Raw genomic sequence first — 23,506 nt, 5'->3', positions numbered from 1 at the left:
CCACAGAGGAGAAGTGGCATCACTGTCATTTGAGAATGGCTGATGACTGGCTTTCTTTGGTTGCAGGGGGGTGGGGGCAGTGCAATTGCTGAATCAGGTCTTTGCTCTGAATCCCACACACAGCATGAACTACCCAATTATTTTGTTACAAAATACTTGTTTTTCTACTTACAGTTTAGGACAAGCTACCAATATAAACAAATCAATACTGACACACCAGGAGTTGAACAATTCCAGTTGTGGATAGGATGCATTTGCGGAACTCTGCCAAACAAAAGAACTGAATAGGCTGTGGGGAAATAAATACAGGAGTGAGTTGAGGAGTGAAATATTTGATGCATCAAGAGTTAATTCAGACATGGTACTGTATGCATGAATTAACAGAACACACCGGTGCGTTTCATTTCTCAGATATCGGTGCACTGGCAAAGCATTTGTTTAACAATGGAGAGAAATGAAGAGCAGACAAATGCCCCAGCCTGGAAGAGCCCGATGCTGATGACCTGCACTGACCACACCCTCACCCCTGGCACCAGGTCTCACAGGGACTTACAGCAGGACTACTTGCCTACTGTACTTCCAACACATGGCAGCAAAATGAAGGACCCAGAAAGACAAGAGAAGGGGGAAAAGAGATATGTGTTAAGTGGGAACCCAGAGGGCAGAGAAATGAGACACATTATCCGCCCAAATTCCAAACATGTAGGGCGTGGGCAAGTCCCTCAAATTACTGCTAGATTAAACAATGGCAACTAACGCCACCAAAGATAGACATACTTACTTCATTTACCATAAAATGAAATGCAAAGGGATTTCAAGACTAGTTGGAAAAAAATCACCAGAAGAAAATTCAATGAAAACAGCTCTTCATTTTATACATCTCAAGGACGGACACATGCCCTCCACTCACCCAGCTGCTTGTGGATGAGGAAGATTTCTCCTGATCAAGGACACCAAATGGCTTTACAGAGAAACTTTGAACACTTTCTTTTGAGCCATAAGCCAGGCCCCTGAGGATGGAAGTGGCCCTGTAAGGTTTATGACTCCAGGTCCCAAAGGTTCTGAGGTCATGTTCTTCCTTCCCAGACACAATGTCAGACACGTAAAATCTGCCATGTTACATTTTATATTTTGAAATATGGAATCATTTTATACATTCTCTTGTGGTAATTAGTTATTAAAATGTTTCTGCCAAGATTTCACACTAGCTTAAAATTCAATTCAGTTCGTTTTTACATTTCTCTACAGTGGTTGGCACCTTGATGTATTATATAAAGCCATCTCTTCTCAGTCAGTATGGCCAACAGCTACACAGTAAGTCTTCCTCCTACTCTAGTCTCTTCGTTCCCCAGTGAACAAACTAGATATCAATATTGCCCTGTTACCAACTGTTTGGAAGGATGTGGAACCTTCTGCAAGATGCAATGTGAGAAGTTCAGTTTTGCTTATGAAGAACAATAAAGGGAGTGTTCTAGATTTAAGTACAGGACTCAAAATGACAACTGCTGGGTCAGGGTGCTCATGCTGATTCCTCCTGTGGGTCAGCTGCATAGGGTATCACAAAGCCTTCATCCGGAACGTGGCAGATGTCTACAGTCCTGTCCAATGTGGGTCATACCCCAACATTCTCCTGGAAAATCTACATAAGGTCCCTTAGTTTTCTGAGACTCTTGGACAGGAAACTTCTCTTGGACCTGCTGTATCAATTTGGCTGCTTTGGCATCCTGGCTGCCCTCACTCAAGTTCTTTCCTAGCCCTCCAGGACCAGCTTAGGAACTGTGGCAGTTTTTCGTGTTGAAATGATCTGTGGTATTGCCGTATGAGAACCGAAAGGCTTCTCCCATTTGTTCAAAGCTGAAGCAACAAGGGAAGGAGCCATTGCGGTTTCTTGGCCTTGTCAAGCAGTTACGCATAATAATGTTTTTCATCAGAGTTCACATTAAAACAAACAAACAAAAAAACCTTACACCACTGAAAAAATTCAAAATTGCCCCAAAACTTTCCTTTTATTAACTCGTCCATAGGAATTATGCTGTCAACACCCATCCTGGTGAAACCTCCTGGAAGTGTTTGGGAGTTTTGGATATATTCATGTTCAAGCTGAGTTTGGAACTTCCCTTTCTTTGAGGCAAGAGTCAGGGGAATAATATGCTTGTAAGCGGAGAGTACACAGCCGCTGAGCATAGCTGTTCATCATCTTTGTCTGATCAAACTGAAGAGATACTTGGGTCCAGGCCAGCATGTCACATTAACTAAGGTTTATGACTGGTGAGTGACATGAGTATCATCCAATGCCATGATGGCCACACCTCGTGCAGGTTCCATGTTCATCTCTTTCGAAGTGTCTCATACTTGCCTGCATGGTGACTTCACATAGACCCTGTGGTGACACATCAAAGTAAAACCAATCTACTTTGATTCTATTGAAGTCACTTCAGTTACACTCAAGCTAAACATTCTTGCAAACCTACTAAATTCTCAGAGGAAGGTTTCACGTTAGAAATACAATGTTTATAATAAATTTACAGCTAATGATCACTTTACTCTGAAACCAAGGTATTCTCTATATTTACAATATTATTTATTATTGACAACATCTCAGTGATGTGTTTCCAAGACATCTATTGTATAGAAGAAATCAAGGATTAGAGAAATAAAGCCACCCAAAGACTGAAAGCTGATCCCTGGTGCTGATGTGTAGAGCCAAGATGATCACAGGCATGGAACCTATGCAGTTTGGAGGGCTCTCTGGTTAAGGAGTCAAGGCTTACAGGAAAGCGATCAAACATTAACACATATATAATAGTTAGAACAATGGCCCAGTGAAAACATGGAATAAGATGAGAGGTCAGAGAAGGTGGTTCAGAAGAGTAACTCAGGACCAGCCTTTCCCTGATCAACATGGATGTACCACAAGGTTTTAATTAGAGTACTTAGCACTACAACATTTACTGCATAACTAATCTCCGTAGATTACCAGTTTCCTTGGGTTTTGTGAATATTTTATTTAATTTTGATGCCATAAAGACTCCAGTTTAAGTAGAGAAACTGTTTTGTAGTTTGGGGCATAATTTCTTAATACAGTACCCATCCTCAGAGGTGCACTTGTGTATCAGGTGGCAGGAGTTTGCTTATCGTAACCCCATGAAGTGGCGTGATGCTACCGATTACAGCCATAAAATGTTACCTCAAGTTTGCTGGCTCACAACAATAGAGATGCAGTTTTGTTATCATAGTTTTGAGAACCAGAAGGACTAAGTGACCGTATCCTCAGGTCTACATTCCCTCTGAAGTTTCCAGGAGGAATTTTGTCCTTTACTTTGTCTAGCTTCTAGGGCTTTTGGTGTACTATGGCTTGAGACCCCATAACCATACTCTGCCCAGTCTCCAAAGGTTCCCATATTCTTCAGTCCATTCTCTGTGTGCCCTCTAAGAGGTTGTTAAATGTAATCCAGGGTGATCTCATACAAAGGTCTTTGATTCAATCACATTTCCATCATTTTCAAAATAAAGTTCCATTGACAGGCTCCAGGAACTAGAATTTAGACATATAGATTTGCAAGGCAAGGGATACTATTCACCCTATTATATAACCCCTGGTTAGGAGACCCTAAGATAGCAGAGTTGCCTCCTCAGGGAAAATGATGGTTATTTACTCTTATCTCCTATACCAAAAGAGGTGCATTGATTATGTCACGATCATGTTTTAGAGGTCAAAGAAAGGATCCCTTGTTGATAGGACACAGTCTGTAGATAGAGGCTTCTGTCCTGCCTAGTTCCACAGCTTGTTTGTCCCAAATAAATCCACAATAACTTATATTAAGTATAAAATGTTTGGCTGATGGATCAGGCATCTTATTGGCTAGCTCTGTCTTAATTATTAACCTATTTCTATTAATCTATGTATTGCCACGAGACTGTGGTTTACCCATAATCTGACATGTTACTCTTTAGGCAGCATGGTGTCTCTTGGTGGCCTCTCTCTACCTCTTTCCCAAGCCTTCTCCATGTATGGTAGCCCCGCTTATCCTTTCTTCCTGGCTACTGACCAATCAGTGTTTTATTCATCAACCAATAAGAGAAACATGTATACAGAAGTCATCCCCCACGAACACTCCAGCTCTACCTAGGAGATGTGCTCTGATGACTTTCTGTATGCAGTATTTAATATGTTTGAGTCAGTTCAGTGTGTTAAAAAATGTAATATTTTTACAGTAAAGTCCTACAGTTCTAGCTCCTCTCATAGGATCAGGCCCTCGATTTCCTCTTAGCAACAAGGCTAAGCTGCTCCTTATGCCAAGGTCGTGGTCCTCACTACTGCTTCCTGAATATCTCATGACCATTGTACTAGTTGCTTGGCCCTGGGAGCCTTGGCCAGGCAGTTTCTATCCATCAGCATAGTGCAAAGGGCAGTTTATCTCTAGGGCAGAAATATAAGCAGTGACTCTGACTCGTGGAATTAAACTCTGGATGCTGTTCATAAGAGTTTGCACAAAGGAGGATGATTTTCTAATCACTTGATGTATTCATGGGTAGCCAAATCCATAATCCAAAGATCTACATTCCTGTTAGTCCTGTGATGGAACACACAGTTTAATATGTTTCCTTACTTAGAACAGTTTAATTTCTTTTAAGCTTAGTCTTGTGTAAACATGATTTATAATCTGGAGTTTTGCAGCATCAACATAGTTCCAGAAGACTTGCTTATTGCTTTTTGGACTATGTGTTTTATCTGTTTTATAATACCACTTATATAACATGATGAATATCTTCCTGCTGATGGGAAAATTCTTTTGTTACAACTTATACCCACAGAGTTCCACTGAGCTAACTCTCCTCGTGCTACATTGCTCACGCCCCTTTCCTGAGATACATGGGGTGTGAGGATTGCTTTTTAAAGTGTGTTTTGTTATTTTCTTTTCTTAAAAAAAAACACAGATACCCACTGGTTTTATTTGCTTTTAAAGTTTAGACCATGCAAAGATGAGAGCAGTCTTGAACTACAGAGCTGTGTAGTGACCTTCAATACACTCTACCAATCTACTACTCACAATTAGACTGACAGCTGGCAGAGAATGAGTGAGGAAGCTTTGACCCCGAAGCATTCTGAGGGAGGCATTTTCCCCAGGATTAACTGTTCTTACACAGTTTTCCCTGTGTTATTCTCAATTTTTTGAAGGGCATGGTTTCTGTCTGTAACAGGGAGATAATATTTCATGTGGACTATTTAATGACGAACAAAGTCAGACTTCCTTTTTATATGCTCCCTTAGACAGAGTCAGATATGAGAGTCATGCACACTCATTTTAGTGGCCCAAACCTGCGTGTGTGCATGTATGTGTCTATCTTTGCACCTGTGTGTGTGTAGGAGGACTTACATGTGTGAGTGTAGAAGCCCAAAGTTGATCTTGTGTGTTTTCCTTAATTGCTTTCCAACTTATCTTTTAATACAGGGTATCTCATTGAACTAACAAGACAATAGGATCATCTGTCTCCATGACACACTTTCTACTACCTGTGGTACTGGAGTTATAGATACTGCCACCACACCCAGAAATATCCTTATGTGGGTTCTGGGCATCCACACTTGAGTCTTCATTCTTGTGCAGGAAGATCTGAGCCATTTCCCCAGCTGCCTTGATATCAAATTTGATATATATTTGCAGGCACAATATAGATGAAATGACTTGTTAGGTAGGGAAGGAACTACACAGAAAGCAGCATATGAGGTACATAAGAAGCTAACTCTTAAAAAAATCTCAACCAAAGTAGATCAGTGGGAGGGGTAAGACTACTTACAACTTACAGCTCACTGGACTGACACCTGCTTTAGCCTGCTCATAGAGGCACATATATATGTATATATGCATATATATATCACAAAGATATATAAATAGTCACATTAAAAATATGCATAGATGACATCTCTCCAAAGGGGCACTTTATACTTGAGTTACTCATGTGAGAACATCTACCCATTTCACTAATGTTGCCTCTGAAGAAATTCTTTTAAGCAAGGTAAAATAAACTTTGTTTTGATCTTTTATTTGAAATTTGAAAGAGTTTGGTGGCCAGGGACTACCATACGTTCTCTGAAGCCTTCGTGGAGAGTTTTCTATGTTAATTTGCTGTGAGAAATCCTTACCTAAGATCCTGAAGATACAGACTAGATTGAGCAACAGGCAGGCGGGAGAGGGGAAATGCTGAATAGCAAGACCTCACATCCTTGACACACCTGCCATTAGTTTTGTGAATAATGAATTTCATTCCTGTAAATGATTTTGAAATGCTTATAGTTCCAGGGTCATTGATGATGATAAATAGGTATCTCTGGAGAAACTGCAGCTCAATCAATCTTCGTTTTTCAAAGCGTTGCTTCCTCTTAGGGAAAGTAGATGTGGCCATTAACTGTGGGTAAGCTGTGGTTCATTAAGTATAGGTTGGCAAATAAATGATTTATAAGATGTATATTCCATTATATATGGGCCACTCATTACATATTTGTTCATTCATTTCTCCTAATAGTGTAAGTCGAGGATGTAGCTCAGTGGTAGAGTGCTTCATCAGTTGTAAACACTAAAGCTTAAAACTTTTCTCATCAAGACTAGTAGGTTATGGTCTCCAGATAAATTAGCTGGTTGTAAAATGTCTCCATTGATAGTCCCCTCCTTCTGTTGACAGGGTCTCTTGTTGCTCTGGCTGGTCTCAAATTTCTTATTCAGTTGAGGATGACTATGAATTTGATCATCCTGAGTACTGGAATTACAGACATAAACTACCACCTATTTATGTGATGATGCTGGGTATCAAATCCAGGCCTTGGGGGAACAGTGGGCAAGCATTCACCCAACTAGTTACTTCTGGAGCCATTCGTTAGTGTCTTTTCTCTCTAATAGGTACCTGCAATTGCAGAGGGTTTGAGACAGAAGATGATGGGCTAATACCACATGACTTCAGCACCCAGATGGCTTAGGGCATAATGAAGGTGGTGGATGGTGCAATGCACTATCAAAGAAGACCTGCAATAGCAGGGCGGGAGTGTCTGACCTAAAGAATGGGGCGGTGAGACAAAGAAGAGGAAAGCCTCTTGAAAGAGACACAAGCCTAAGAAATTTAGCAATAACACAGGGAAGGGTGACAGAAGCCCGACTAACTGGACACTGGAAATGAATCTGTTTGAGGGAGTATTTTGACATCTCCAAGCACCAGTTTCCCTACATAGAAAATGGACATAATAACAGTTGCTATCTCATGTGGCTGTTATGAGAACTGCAGAAGACAGCAACTGTTATGATTACCCTATTAGCCCGATGTCTATGTGTCACACTGGTGGTTATTATATTTCTAGTTACATTTTCTTCAGTTTTAGCAATCTTCTCAAATGTCCCTAATTTCTAAATCCATTGTAAACAAGTGCTGGAAGTGTCAAATTTTCTTTTCCAAATCTCAGCACAAAATTCCCTTTTCTGCTTCTTGTCTCCATGGGTTTTTGTGAGTTGAACTCAGAGAAGGCGCCTCTGAATCATAAGTATTCTAACTGGGACACACTCTTGATTTGACAGCCACTGAGTCTGGCAGGGTCCCAGATTTCCAGACTGATAAATTACCACCCTCTCACCCCTTCTGCGTTTCCACCAAACCCTAATCTTTGTTGTATCCCCACCCCCCAGATTTGAAGGCCTCTGATGTGAGCCATTTTGCAAACTTAGGGCATTTTTTTCAATATAAACTATGGTCCCTGGAGGCTAGTTATCGGCCTCACTGATACCCCAAAGTCCCTCCCCATCACTACCATTCTGCAATGACAGCATGCAGAGCAGGTATGACTTCTGTAGAGGCAGCACATGGGCTCTCCATCTCCACTTCACCAGGAACTTCGGTCAGGCAGTTATTTTGAGGTCTGGTAAGCAGCATAGAAGCAATGAACATGAGTTAGTGGCACCTGGATGAACTGGAGGTCGGCTTTGTGGCCTTCACAGGTCCTCCTCATTGAACTATTTTAGCATTTTGCAAGGCACTCCTGCTTTCTGTCCACCCTCCCCAGAAGACACAGGTGAATCTCTTACCCTGAGCTGTAGGCTGTCGCTGAGATTCTGCTAGTGTTACAACACAGGCTTCAACTTGTGCTCCTTTGGCTCAGGTTGCCTCGTCTGCTCAAGTCAGACGCCAGCAAACCTGTTGCAGCTGGCTTCCTTTCTTGCTTCCAAGGCTGGTCTTCTGACATTGGGTTCTTGCTGGTGAGGTAGGGCATGCAAGTGCATGTGTGTGTGGGGGGGTGGTGGTGGAGAATGTTAGTGTACATGCATGTGCCTATGTGCCTGTGTGTACATGCATGCACATGTGTGTGTGAGAGAGAGAGGGTATGTGAATGTGTGCGTACGTGCATGTGCCTTGTGTTCTCGTGTGTGTATACTTGTGTGTGTGTGTGTTTGTGTGTGAGAGAGGGGGGGCAGAGACAGAGAGGGAGGGAGGGAGAGAGAAAGAGAGAGGTGAAAGGGTTATCAACAAATCTTGAGAACAGCCTAGAAGGCAACTGCTGTCTGTACACGTGAGCACTGAGTTTGCCTCTTGAGCTCACAGGGCTATAACTGAGCACTGAGGCCCCCCTAAGCTCTATGCTTGGCTATTATCTCCCCTGTATCAATCAGCCTAGGTCCCCTGTGCTGTGTCTTCTCTGAGGTCTGGTCACAGCATTCAATAAAGTCAACTTACTAAAGGATTGGTCAACAACCTACCTAGCCCCAATCTAGTCTTCAGGCACTTGAAACACTGGAGACAGAAAGTGTTTACTCCTTAGCCAAACTATGAAGGAGAACACTCCAAACTCTATTTTCTCTCCTGATTAGGTTCCTGGACAATAGTTGTATCAACAGAGAAAACTTTTTAGAAACTGAGAGAAAATGGGGAGAGCATCAAATGCTTGTTGACAGACAAGAGAGTGAAGGAATGTTGCAGCCTTTTGGGGGTTTTGGAAACTTAACTTGTTCACGCCTTGTCTGGAGCCACAAAGTCCACATTTATGCCTAAAGAGTTAAAGTCTTATTGTTATTCTAAGAACAAATGAACTTTTTTGTGACCTAAAATTTTCATAATAAAAATATAAAGCATCTTCTAAAAGTGACTTTGATAACGGTTTCCTGTTTGGTACATGAATAAGCATGAAAATCTGGAGGAGAAACATTTTCTCTTGAACTTAAAAAAAGTTGAATTATCTGTCCTTCATCCTCCCTGAATATCTTTAGAGAAAGGAGAAATATTTTCCATCCCGTGCACAATTTATGTTTGGAGCTATCTCTGTGCCCAGGAATAAGTTTTATTCCTGCTGACAGCAACTTCTCTTGAGGTCTGTTCTAAAAATGACATGAACCAGAGAGCTGTAAGATTGTTTTAATTAGCAAAGTTAGATTTATTTGAACAAGACCTGCAGGTTAGATAAGAAGTGGAATATCATTAGTTCCCTGCTTTGGGCACTGAATTGTGCTTACATGATGATTTTGTAGAATATGGACAAAAGCATAGACAGAAATTCTTTGTTGGTTTTGTAATTTCTTTATGTCTGAAACTATTTCAAAATAGAAGAGTAGAGAATGAACACTTTAAAAATTGATGTGATATAAGAAAAAATTTTACCACCTAGATTCTAGAATTAGTTTAAAGATTATGGAGACTGAACATTTTTTTATAGGTTCATTGACCACCAAGGTTTTCTCTTTATTATTATTAGTTGCTACTATTTTCCTTTTTTCTTAATGATGGAGTAGAGAAGCCCTTCATTTAACCTATCTAGAACCGGTTTGTCATGTGCATGCAACTATTAATACTCTCATTTCACTCTGCAGTGTGCTTTGATTTCCTTACGATGTCTTTTGATTGACAGATCTATTCCTATCCCTCTTCTTCCTCTTCCTCCTCTCCTCTAATTGAAGACAATTTTCTTAGCGTTTAAAAGAAAAGCCCCAGGGCAAGCAAGTTGTAAATTGCAAGAGTACCAGGAGATGGAGAGTGGAAGGGGGTAGGGTGGGAGAAAAGTCATGCTGTTTGAGTTAGGCCAGCATAGAGGGAGTAGGAGAAAGCAAGAAGCCAGCAGTGTTGGGTATAACAGAGGCAGGATGAAGAGAAAGAAAAGCAAATCTTTTTTTACAAAGCTGCATGACTGCCACCCTGCAAGCTACTGTGCTGGGAGCAGGAATTCTGGGATGCAAAAGTACATTATCTCATTAAAGCAACAATTATCCTGCCCATTTCTTTAGCTCCCTATGGCATTCCCAGCCAGAGAAGCAAGGCCATTCTAAACTGGTGCAGGTCCTTACCCTGTGCTCCTTGTCCAGTTTCTATCTCCTGTTTACGTCACTCCTCCTCTGAAGAGGTAACTAACTGACGTTAGGGAATTGGAGCAATGATATACCTGGCTTTGTAGAGTGGAATGGGAGTGCTGGGTGTGGCAGTTGAGATGCCCCTCCAGTGGGCCTATTAAAAAGACTCCAAAAGTACATTTAACACAGTTCCAGTTTTCCATGTTTCCTGCTTCTTGGTTTTTGTATTTTTAATAAGGACCTTCCATATTCCCCAATATTGTAGCTTCCAATATTTTCTTTGAAAGTTTTTCTTTTAGTTTTAATCTTTGTACTGTTTGTTAAGCAACTGTTTTGAGACTGGAATTTATTTTCACTTTGCCTCTTGTTCCCATCTATTGAATAGCTTATCATTCTCCAACTTATTTTTAATGCCAAACATTCAAATACATTCACTTTGTTTCTGTGATCTATTTTTGATTCTCCATTCTGCTCATTAGTTATCAGCTCATTCCTACACAAACACCTCCTTTCTCTCTCCTCTGACTTAAAAAGTCTTTCAATACTGCAGGCCAAGCCTTCCTGTCCTGTTTCCTTTGCTTTTGTTTCACAGTGAACTGTTTTGTAGGTCTCAACCATTTAATTTTGTTTATGTATCTGTATTAGTGTGAAATGACATTAAACTGTCTACAATAATTTCTTTAAAGGGGGAATATTGCATTTGTAGATATTTTAGAGAAATTGGCTGTATGATATTTTCCCTTCCTAATTATATATATACCATAATTATACATTATTGGGGCCTTCTAATTTCTTCAACAATATTTTAATTTCCTCACAGCTATCATATAAAGATTAAGTGAGATTTATTTGGGGGTACTTTATAATTCTGTTGCTTTGGTAAATGAGATTTAAAAGTTCTATTTCCCATTAGTGCTTAGGAACACAATGGACTTTGAATAGTGTTTTTATACTAGTAACCTTGCTGGGTTTTCTTAATAAAAATTCTGATTTCCATTTTTTAACCCTCCCTGGAATATAAACAAAAGGGTTTGAAGAGGTGAGATTGAAGGAATTGATAGGAGATGTTTTCTTCTTCATCTCAAGTCAGCTCTCAGCAGCTTGGTAAAATGTGTCCCCCATAGATGGCAGGTTTAGGTTGGTGGCTGTGATGACTGTTCTTGATTGTCAACTTGACTACATCTAGAATTAAATAAAACCCAGCTGGCTTCCCATGCCTGTGAGAGACTTTTTTCTTAATTAAATCATTTGGCTTGAGAAGACACACCTTTACTCCAGATATTTTGAGGTAGGAAGATCCACCATTAAGCTGGGCCACCACAAGGACATGGAAGAAGGAAGCCTTTGCTCTTTACCTGCTTGGTCTTGCGCTCACTGGCAAGTCCATTCCTTCTTCAGGATCCCAATGTGTATGAAGACCAGTGGAGACATCCAGCCTCATGCACTGAACAACTACTGGATTCTTGGATTCTCTGTTGGTAAACAGTCATTGTTGGATTAGTGTACTGCAGCCAGTAAGTCACTCCAATAAATCATATATATATATATATATATATATTTGTGCGTGTGTGTGTGTGTGTGTGTGCGTGTGTATGTATATACCCATGTATGTATACACATGTGTATCAACTCTGTTCCTCTAGAGAGATTTGTGCTCCCAAATCTCTTGTGACAAGAGAAGGAACAAGCCCCCCATTTCAGCAGCCATGACATGCTAACATGTGCTCTCATGACCTTGCTGCTCCTGTCCTGGTCACTAGGAGGTCAGATGCCCTCCTCATGGCAAGGAACCTATCAGAAGTTAGCTGGCAGGGCTGTGCTTTATGGCTCTGGATGTGCTTTTTGGAAAGTGCACAACAGTGATGTGCAGAGCATAGCAACCATTCTGTGAGGACCTATGGGCCATAACAACCAATTGAACCAATTAGCATAGGGCAGGTCGTCCAAGCCTGGAAATGCACCAATCCTGAGACTACACACCTATACCCCTAGATACTCCCTTTACTCTGCCCTAACATTGCCCTATAAGATCCTTGCCTCATGATTTCTCGGGGTCTTTCTCCAGCCATCTGCCTCCATGAATCGATGAAAGGCTCGAGCTAACGGGGTTAACTGATTAAACAACTACAATAATAGACTCTTTGCTTTTGCATCAAAATGGGCCTCTTGGTGATTTTGGGGTTCAGAATTTGGGCACAACACAAGTACATGGGAGGTGTCTGATAAGGAGTGATAACTGACTTGGGGACCTACTTCCCTGAAGTTGGTCAGGGCAGGCTACATGGTAATGTTTCTCCCAGATCAGATATGGCTCAGTTCGATCAGAACTGGTCTAGGATTGTCCTAAGCGTTTTCAAGAGAATTTCCTAATGAGTGACAGTCCTAATGGACATCAAGTAGGCTGAAGAAGGCGCTGGGGGCCAGCTGGGACTGCCTTATTCACAGGAACCGTGAGAAATCCCTGGTAGGAGAAAGAGTGGGAAAACTCACAGAAGTGTCTCTTTGAGACAGTCATCTTACAGCCAGAATAAACTCAGACTACACTCTGTTAGTGAAATGGGACCTTCCTTTCCACCGGAGATACTGTCACTTTTGTTGGGCTCCTGTTAGCCATGTGGGGCATGCAGGGGAAATGGCAAAGCTGAGAAGAGGTTACTTACACTTCCCTTCACCATTAAGCCTGTAAAGGGAAAAACAGTATGTCCTCAGGAACTTTCAGTTTCAGCAATTGCACAGGATTAGATGTGGACATTACTGGCTGTAGTGGCCCATAGTATTAAGTATGGCTGGCAAAGTCATGAAAATATTCTAATTTCACTTGGAGACCCACAGTATAAATGTCAAAGTCAAGGGGAATGGCCATAAAGTTTCTCTCTGATTACATCTCACAAGCCCCGCTTAGTTGGTAGAATTGCAAGAGAATATGCTACATGTATGATGTGATGTCATGAACAGCATTAGGGTATGGAGACTGTGACCCAGGTCTAGCGTGAGAAATTAGAAATCTAGCTTCATCGTTAAGTAGGTGCCTAACAGCTTTTGTTTCAGCATTTTCCTTTGTGCTTTTATGAGTATTAACTTACTTAATATATTGGAAATATGCAGCAAGAAATGTTAGCTAAAACGATTGCAATTTTGTGGTTAGTTATAAAGATAGGAAGTTAGTTTGTATAATAATGTAAATGGTAGACACATCAATGTTAATGGTAGACACATCAAGGTATGCCATTGAAAATGGCTGAACAACTCATGGTTTTAAAACTGTGACCCAATTTTTAATGCAACAATCGAAAGAACTCTTAATTAATGGATGTAAACACAGATTTCCCTCTGAAGTTGATGTTTATTGTGCCACCACTATAACATTACCATCGCCTCTGCAATATCACTAAGCATGGTGTGTGGGGACATCCCAAATCACACTGTACGACACATGCTAGGTAAGCCCAGGAGCATCTCTCTGTGTCTTTCTGTCTCAGCAAGGCGGCGTCATCCTCTTCTCAGTTTCCTGTGAGATTATTCTGAAACCCTCCGCAGATCCTCCTCCTCCATGTCCCCTATTCATACATCAAGACCATCCCAGTAACACGCTAGGATAAGAACCATCTGTTTCATGGTACTTCAAGGCCCTCACCATTTCATGTTCTCCTGTATTACTGTGTTCCAATTTCCTTACATGCATATAACATTGTAGGGCGAGATCATGTACCCGCAGCACTGACCATGCCCCCATGGGAGAATCAGGGATAAAAGACGGTACAGAGTGGGTTCTTGTGCTCTTGGGTACATTACCTCTCCCTACATAGCCCTCTCTTCTTTCCAAGCTGAGGCTGCCCAAAATTATCCTCGAATCATCCTGTTTCAATGTCATCTTCAATTTACTCTTTGTTGAAATGTTTGGTCTGTGTTAGTGTTCAGAAGCCCACCAGAGGAACAAAAATATTAGTAGAAGAAGAAATCGCCACAAAACCCTCAACATTTTCCTATTTGATAGTAGCACTTTTTAAAAGTTTTGATATTATAATTACATCATTTCTCCTTTTCCTTTATTCCCTTCTTTGCTCTTTTTCAAACTCGTTTTTTATTCTCTCTCTCTCTCTATATATATATACATATATGTATATATATATATATATATATATTCCTAAGTACATTGTAAATCTTTGTCCTTGTCCTCACATATAAGTATAGTAAGTGGATGAAGGAAACATCTCTTTGTAATAGATGGGGATCATTACAGAAAACACAACCGATCAAAATGCAGAGTTGTGGTGCCCACTCCCAGCTGATGCATCTACAAAACAACCTCTACAGAGAAGGCTCAGTGATCATTTTGAAAGAAGAGGCAGAAAGATTGTAAGAACCAGAGAATCAGATCAGGGAATTTGCTATGAGATTGTGTCTCCTAGGAATGTCAGAAGCTACACTCATAAAGTCTTTCTGAATGACTGATTAAACGTGAGCTGAACAAGGATAATAGCATGTTCTAATCCATCTGAGGGCTGAGGAAGAATTGAGCAGATTATGCAAGATATGCATCCATTGTGATTTCCTGGCACAATTAAATGAGTTATCACACAATGTGTGTGTGTTTCTGTAGTCACACTTTCATTCCATCATTAGAGATCAGCTCATTATTTCTAATATTTTACATACATTAAACCAGGCAACATGAATTTATTTTTGCTGGGAGGGGTAGTGTTTGTTGAGGAGCCGGACTTCTTTATCTCAGCATAATTATTCTGTGATTCTTGGATATTGTTTCTTTGGATCAATAATCCATCCCTTTTTGTTGCCAAATAATATTCCATCCTGTGCATGTACCACAATGTGCTTATTCGTTTCTGTGTTGATGGACATTTTGGTTTCTTTTTAGATGCTTGCTGTCATAAACAAAGCTGCTGCGGGCACTCTTGTATAAGTCTTTGTGTGGACATAAGCTTTTACTTCTCTTGCATAAACACATAGTAGAGGGATGGCAGATCGAGGCTGGCAGGTTTATGTTTAACTTTTTAAGAACTGACAAATTATTTTCCAAAGTGGCGTACTACTCCAAACATTTAAGATATTGTAAACACCCTCTTGGGGAAGGTAAATTGCATGAACGGAAAAATATGCCGGATTAAATACTGTGAATAGCATAAGATAAAGTTGCTCGAGGAGAATTCTGTCTAGTCAGCCATGTCTTCAGTCAGGCCCTGGGAATAGACTCCTTCTGTGTCTGCTTTGCTAAATGACAGACTTCAGATATTCAACAACGTGAGGACACATGCCAAGCAGGAATGCATTCACCCACCAAATGGCAGCTGTCCTTGGAGGGTTGCTGATGAACCAGCAGGCCTTCGAGAGTGGTGCAGCCCAAGAAGAGTGGCCTTATGCCAGGAGCAGAGCCATCTCATTCATTTTAATGCTTCTGGCAATGCTCACTGCTCATGTCGTGTCTCATGATGAATCTTCCAATTCGAGTTATCCCCTTGGGGAATCAACTGCAGATAAGCTGCCGATCGCAAGTGTGAGAAGTGTGAGAATGTATGTGTGTATATGCATCCATGCACATACTCAACATATGGTTTCATATATAAACTTAGCATCCTTTCTTTGCTCCAGCAAGAATGGAGGCCATAGCTGATGTCTAAGTTACTTCTCACTTTGAGAAACCTGTGGAATTGAATCAGCAAGCTTCCAGGAAGGGGAGGTCAGCATGAGCTACAAGGAGAAGGCGATGAGAACTCTGCCTTGAAGCCACAGGGAGACATTCAGGGCTCTCGATATGGCCATGGAGATAGGAATGAGTCATTGTGAGGCATCGGGCGTACTGGAAGAAAGCTTGTGTAGAAGATGCTGTCTGGAGTACATCGTCCTGGAACTCACAGCTGCTGTCACTGCTTAGTTAAGTCAAAAAGAAACCTTGAAGGATAGTCCCTTGAGTTACTATTGACTTGTGCCACATAGTAGTGCTGCATTCTGTCCCCGTGGTTCATACAACATTTTGGAGCAACTAGGCTCTATGGAGATATGAGCCAATTGTCTTTTAAAAAGAATTTGGCTCACACAGGTTTAAGATTATTAACTTGCTGGGTGTTGGTGGCGCACGCCTTTAATCCCAGCACTCAGCACTTGGGAGGCAGAGGCAGGCGAATCTCTGTGAGTTCGAGGCCAGCCTGGTCCACAGAGCAAATTCCAGGACAGCCTCCGAAACAATACAGAGAAACCCTGTCCCGAAAAAAAAACCAAAAAAAAAAAAAAAAAAGATTATTAACTTACTTTTTTGATCAGTCCTTCCATGTTTTGCTCCATCCTAGGGTCAGATTCTCCTGTAGCTTCAGTTCCCAAGGCTCCCTAGTGTTTGTGGCTTTTTGCCTCTGGCTCCCTTGGATTGCTTCAGCTTTAGGCTGAGATGCCTGTCCTTGCTCTGACCTCCACTTATCCTTTCATAAAAATGAGAGAAGCTGGTCTTGCTTTCACTTTCATCCTTTGAGCTCCACAGCTGCCACCTGGACAAGCCCATGGGCAATTTCCAAACTTGGACAGATTCACACAGAACAACTGTTGTGTGAATCCAAATCTTCTGTCTTTTTTTTTAAGTCTACATTTTACCCTCTTTGAGGGAAGCTTCCGAATCCACTCACCTAAACCCACTGCCCTTTTAACAAGCTCCATCTGCAGGCTGTGCCTCCTCAGACAGCTGATTTTCTGAAGGCAGCATGAGTTTTTAAGTTAACAAAACTGGCGGGGCATTGGTGGCACATGCCTTTAATCCCAGCACTTGGGAGGCAGAGGCAGGTGGATCTCTGTGAGTTCGAGGCCAGCCTGGTCTACAAAGTGAGTTCCAGGACAGACTCCAAGACAATACAGAGAAACCCTGTCTCGAAACCCCCCCCAAAATAAAGTTAACAAAACTGAATTCATTTACTAGTTGGGTGACTTTGGGTGAATCAACTTGGTCCTCTATAATGAAGGTGGGGTTTAAATGAGTTCACCAGACCCAAGATAAAATATAAATAGGTGTTTTATTGGGGAGCAACTTATACAGATAAGAGTAAATAACCACCATGGCAGAAGATGCAGTCTCTGCCTTTCCAATGCTCTCCGCCACCCAAGAGTGTGCTCATGCTACTTCTCTACCTTAAAGGGGTGGTGTCCACACCTGAAACCATGCCCAAAGGGTGTGGCCCCTACTACGCAAGTTCACTGGCAAGGCGAGATGCCGCTACACTCCATGAGGAGAAGTGAAGGGGCGAGCAGAGTAAAGTGTGTGCAAACTTGAGGACCTAAGGGCCACAGTTTGGATCTCTAGCGCCCATGTCAAAGGCTTTGTGTGCGTCCTGGTTAGGTTTTTTGTCAACTTGACACAGCAACGGTTATCAGGGAAGAGGAACCTCCTGTAGGCACTCTGCAGGGAATTTTCTTGATTAATGGTTGATGTGGGAGGGCTAAGCCTACTGTGGAAGGTGCCGCCCCTGGGCAGATGGTCCTGGGTTTTATATATATAAGCAGGCAAGCTGAGGGAGCCATGGAGAACACGCCAGTAAACACCACCCTTCCGCAGCGTCTGTTTCAGCTCCTGTCTTGAATTTCTAGCCCCAGTTCCTGCTCTGATTCCTCTCAGTGACCAACTGTAACGTGGTAATTGTAAGATGAACAAAATCATCCTTCCTGAACTGCTTTTGTCATAGTCTTTATCACAGCACTAGAAAGCAAGCTAAGACAGTGTAAGCCATGAGCATCTATAACACCAGCCCTGTGGTGATGTAGATCCTGGTGACTCTTGGGGACTCACTGATCGGCCAACCTCACAGAAACAGTGAACTCCAGAGTCAGTGAGAGACCCTGTCTTTAAAAAAAATGTGAATGATGACAAAGATTCCTGACATTATCTGCACATGTATATTGCATGAACATGTATAAAACACACAGCACACACACTCCCCAATATGTGCCCCTTAGAGTAGTTTATAAATCTAAATGCTGGGGTTGTGGATATGTACCATCATGTAGGGCTTCTGAAAATTAACCCTTAACCCTTGGTGTTACAGTTTCCTTCTCTATATGATTCTGAGAGTGATACAGAAGTCTTGTGAAGATTCAATGCAATGATGTGTATAAAAATTCTTGGAGCTTTCTAGGTTTGCAGAGAAGTGACACAGATTTCAAGATGAATACAATTAAAGAATGAACAGCAAAACTTACTGGGATCCTCCATTCTGCCCCAAGCAGAAAAATCAAATTCCTTCTGCTTTTTACTTTTCTAATTTCTAGATCTATAATAGAGTAAAAACAATCGAGAGACAGGCTACTTTGTGCATAATTCTGAAGATTTAGAAACAATCAGAGAGGAATATGACATTATCTTTTATCTTAGATTCATAATTACTATGGAAGAAATCGTTAGATGTGGTCAGAAATAAGGCTCAGGGATTCAGTGGCTTCAATGCCAAACTTTTCCTCCTGCAAGTCTGTCTGTCTTTGCAGCTGGAATTGAGTCTTCTCTCCTCTCCTGTCTCCATACCTGGAGCTCTGCTCCTGTGTCAGTGGAAGAAAGCAGGCTACTGAGCACCAACACTTCCACATCCTTGTTTTCTGCCTTCCCTGGTTCCTCTGCACTCATCTCTTGATTTGTATCACCATAAAATCGATGTTTCCTGGTCTCTGATCACCTTCCATGCCCCTGTCCCTGTCATAACCAAAATCCTTCCACAGTTATTCTCTGTACCCCCCAGTCCCACTTTTTGACTTCCTGATCTGCCTCAAACTGACCTCTGTCAGTATTCTTCTTATATTCTAACCTTCCAAAAGACAAAGCTCTCATTCTGAGAACCAGGGTTTATCTCCCTCTCTTAATACTCTTCCTTCACTCTCTGTTGTATCTCTTCCCATTTAGTTTCTTTCTAATTTTTGTAGTCTTCACGGGCAGTTCTACCTTAGCCAACAGTGACTGCCAAGTTGAGTTTGCCAGGATTCTGTCCCTAACCTTGCTGTTATTCTCAACTTAGTCACAATCCTTGAACAACGTCCTTCACCTAGATGTGTAATTTTCAAAGCCTATTGCAAAATGAAAATGCAGGGTCCATTGTTCAATGATTGTTCAAGGATGTCAAGATGACTACTGTGGAGGGTGAAACCAAAGGCAGTCAGTCCCTTTTATAATGACTCAAGTTGCATGTTAATGTAGCCAGTCTAATATTGAACTCTAGACCTTCTGGAAGAGAGTGCTAAAGGTCCACACTCTAGCTCAGACCCTTCCTGAGTGCTGGGTTTAAATACAGTTTTTGTCCTTGAATGTCCATCAGGCCCTCTTGCTCAAAACAGATTTTTTTTTTATTCTGAGACCTATCTCTAGCCATAGAACTTTTGGGCAGGCCAGTCAGTATTGCCAAATATCTAGATATAAAAATTTAAAGGACTCAATAAAAGTTTGTATAGGCATTGAACTGAGAGTTAATAATAGATGCTGATAATTATATCCAATAACTGTCCACATTCATAAAATGTAAAAAATTGTCTCACACAGGAATCATGGTAGCTGCCATAACATCAATGCTTGTTTGTGTATTCAATTGCTTGGAAGTGGTAATAGTAAGACAGCTCGCAAAAAGCTTGGGTCTAATGTTGCACCAAAAGTCATTTTTGAAATCTATGCACAGTTGTACTGCAATGAAAAAACAAAGTCTCAAGAGACTACACTCATCAGAAGGATCATCTATTGGATTCTAAGACCTTGATATCAAGCGTTTTTGAGCTGATGGCTCAAGTTCCAGTCTTACTGTTGTATGCCTTTCCTTGAGCAGATGTAAAGAAATGATTCTGTCATAGTTGAACAGACTGAATCAGTGAATTTATTGGGTTTACTTATAGGAACATGAGTGACTCAAAGGTGACCCAATGTACTTGGGGAACTCATGGGTAGCTAGCTGTAGAGCTCGAGATTTGCTAGGTAGCTACTGTGCTGAAGAAGCCAGTGCTTCATTCCCCTCCAAATCCAGTTTTGTGAAGGTCAACTGGGGATGATCACAGCTATTCTGAATAGAGATTGCTGTTGGTCATGTCCAGCCCAGAGGAAAAGGTTGAGATGATTATATAGCAGAAACGATGTGAGCATCAGGCTTAGGCTGCAAATGTCTATGGGGAGACTATTTCTTTGCCATGCTGATGGGTATCCTTCCAACCTTCTGCTGGACATCACAACCAGGCTCTTCTGTAGAAATCTGACAACCAGGCTCTTCTGTAGAAATCTGAACCTTAACACATCCTTCTCAGAACCTAACAATTTCTTTCCTTCTTAAACCTGGTCTTCAGTCCCGTGTCAGTTGGTGCCATCGCTGACCACCAAGTCACTGGAGGTAAAGGAAGAACACTGGTCTGTTCTTGGTTTTGCACCAGATCATCCATCCTCAGAAGGCACATGCTGGTGACAGGAATAGAAACCAGAGCTGGCAATGGGTAGAGCTTCCTGCACAAGGCAGGAACCATCTCTTCTCCAGAGTAGGCATTTTAAATAAAAAAGAAAAAAATAATAGGCAAATGAAAATGTTATTATAAGATTGATCTTATTTATAGCCCAAATCCTAGGATTTATTTGTGATTATTTGCTACTTTTCTACCTTTCCACCATTACTTCCCAAATAGAATTACCACTCAGACTGTTTAAAACGGCCACAAATCAACAATAAAAACTACAGATAAATGGGGGGAAAGATATGACAGAAACATCAATATTTAATAATGATACTTAATGAAAAAAGCAGTGAAAAAAGTAACTTGTAATTTTGAAATGAAGTAAAGAGTAATTTTTTTCATGTTGATAGGCATTTACATTTAACCTTGTAGAACCAATTGTGGAGAAACATGTGTGGAGATAATTTTGGAGGGTACTCTTCTCAGAGGCATGGAGGAGCTCGTGTGTGTGTGTGTGTGTGTGTGTGTGTGTGTGTGTGTGTGTGTGATTGAAAAGGTACTTGTTATATTTATTTTATATAATTCCCTGATTGCAAATTTTATAAAAAGGATGATTGGTCCTTTTAGTTATTTAACCTAAAGTTGTAGTAATTTTAACTCAAAAGGTAGCTGATATATTTTTAGTCTCTTATTCTTGGGTGGTTTTATCCCTGTAACAACATGTGTATGTTTGTACAACCTAAGGCAGAGTTATTCTAAGTAAGGCTTTTTAACTGTATCTTTTTAGTTGTTCGGGGTACCTGGAAGCAGTTTCTCAGGCCTCACTCTGGGAGGGTTTAATTCAGTAGACATAGGGTGGTCCCATGATCGCAGCAGAGAACAATGGGAATTAGCTTTATTTGGGCTCCATAGCCGCTTGGCTGGTTTTAAATTCCAGGTTCTTTCTAAGGTGGACAGAGCCTAAGGCCAGATTAATATTGAGAAGTGTTTGGAAGGTAAGAACAGAAGACTGTAATTTAGTAGCTAAATTTTCAAAATGATGCCCGACACCTGTGTTTGTGGCTGCAGGTGCTGCCCTACCCTACCCGAAGCAGCTACTTGTATGCAAATCCACACCTGCCCGATTTGTGCCAACCACAGACATTAACCGTGGGCTCTAGTCTGCTTCCTATTTCAAGGGCTTGGACTTCAGTCATAATTATTGTTGTGATCTTTGTATTCTCCAAGGAGATCTAGCTCCTCTAGCTATCACATATACCCGAAACAGCTTTCGTGCTTAGTTTGTAGCATCTGTATATTATAGGTATTTACCTAACGTTTCTTGGAAGACGGCAAATCCTCAAGGACAGAACTTGGTTCTGTGGCTCCCGTACCCAGCACAATTCCTGCTGATAGCTTTGAAGAGCTCTGCTGTGCATATTTTATTCCTACCATGAGCTGTTTTCTGTTTAGTAATCCAATCTAGAAATGATCATCTGTGAAATGAAATTTCTCTTCAAAGCTTATTTTTCCCTTGCTTTCCACTGTTTCATATAAGGCACACGCTATTTTTTTTTCATTGTGGTTTGGATGTATACAATGAGAATGATTTATTAATACTATTTTTCTAATTAAGCCACAAAATATTCTAGACTATACTCATTTTTAGTTTTTCCAGGATGTTTTCTTTATAATGCTTTGTACAGCATTTATATACCTATATCATAACATTACATTTTCTTGAGTCTAATTAAATATTTACTCAGGTGTCTGCCTTCATTCATGGGATGTCTGTTTCTTTAAAACAGTTGTTCTCACCTTTGGGTCATAACCCCCATAAGGCCACATATGAGGTATTTACATTACAAATCAAAACAGTAGCAAAATTAAAGTTATGAGGCTGCAATGAAATAATTTTATGGCTGGGGGGGGTACCACAATATGACGAACTGTGTAAAAGGGTTGCAGCATTTTGTAAGGTTGAGAATCACTTCTTTAAAAGAAACAAGAAATCATCCTGAGTGAGGTAACCCACTCACAAAAAGACAAGCATAGTGTGTACTCACTCATATATGGATTTTAGACATAGAATCATGGATTACCAACCTGCAATCCACACTGCCAGAGAAGTTAGGAAACAAGGGGGACCCTAAGAGAGACATACATGGTCCCCCTGGAGAAGGGGAAAGGGACAAGATCTCCTGAGCTAATTGGAAGGAGCATGAGGGGAGGAAAAGAAAAGGGGAGAAGAGAAGGAGAGAGAAGGACATGAGGGAGCAGGAAGATTGAGTCAGGGGAAGAATAGAGGAGAGCAAGAAAAGAGACACCATAATCGAGGGAGCCATTATAGGTTTGAAGAGAAATCTGGCACTAGGGAAATGTCCAGAGATTTACAAGGATGACACCAACTAACAATCATACAATAGTGGAGAGGCTACCTTAAATACCCTTCTCCGATAATGAGATTGATGACTACCTTAAATGCCATCCTAGAGCCTTCATCCAGTAGCTGATGGAAGCAGAAGCAGACACCCACAGCTAAACACCTAGCTGAACTCCTGGAATCCAGTTGCAGAGAGAGAAAAATGATGAGCAAAGGGGTCAAGACCAGGGTGGAGAAACCCACAGAAACAGCTGACCTGAACTAGGGGGAGCTCATGGATCCCAGACTGATAGCTGGGAAACCAGCATAGGCCTGTTCCAGACCCCCTGAACATGGATGTTGTTTGGAAGTCTGGGTACTCTATGGGGCCTCTGGTAGTGGATCAGTATTTATCCCTAGTATATGAATGGACTTTGGGAGCCCACTCCACATAGAG

The 23,506-nt window shown here is 41.2% G+C and overlaps 1 long non-coding RNA gene and 1 pseudogene across 1 annotated transcript; both read right to left on the bottom strand.

Annotated features, from left to right (window-relative positions):
• Positions 1 to 1,396: 1,396 nt before the first annotated feature.
• On the bottom strand, positions 1,397 to 4,343 carry LOC110339675 (annotated as a pseudogene).
• A 3,736-nt stretch (positions 4,344 to 8,079) lies between these two features.
• Positions 8,080 to 16,924, bottom strand: LOC121133106. The gene is made up of 3 exons (XR_005869837.1): positions 16,578 to 16,924; positions 11,669 to 11,785; positions 8,080 to 8,412 (listed from the first exon to the last, which is right to left on the bottom strand). It is a non-coding gene; the product is annotated as an uncharacterized LOC121133106 (long non-coding RNA).
• Positions 16,925 to 23,506: the final 6,582 nt, after the last annotated feature.

The sequence above is a fragment of the Mesocricetus auratus genome, unplaced genomic scaffold (assembly GCF_017639785.1).
Source record: "Mesocricetus auratus isolate SY011 unplaced genomic scaffold, BCM_Maur_2.0 Super-Scaffold_100020, whole genome shotgun sequence".
Lineage (NCBI taxonomy): Eukaryota > Metazoa > Chordata > Mammalia > Rodentia > Cricetidae > Mesocricetus > Mesocricetus auratus.
The sequence above is the reverse complement of the archived record's forward strand: the minus strand, read 5'-3'. Positions and strand labels throughout refer to the sequence as shown.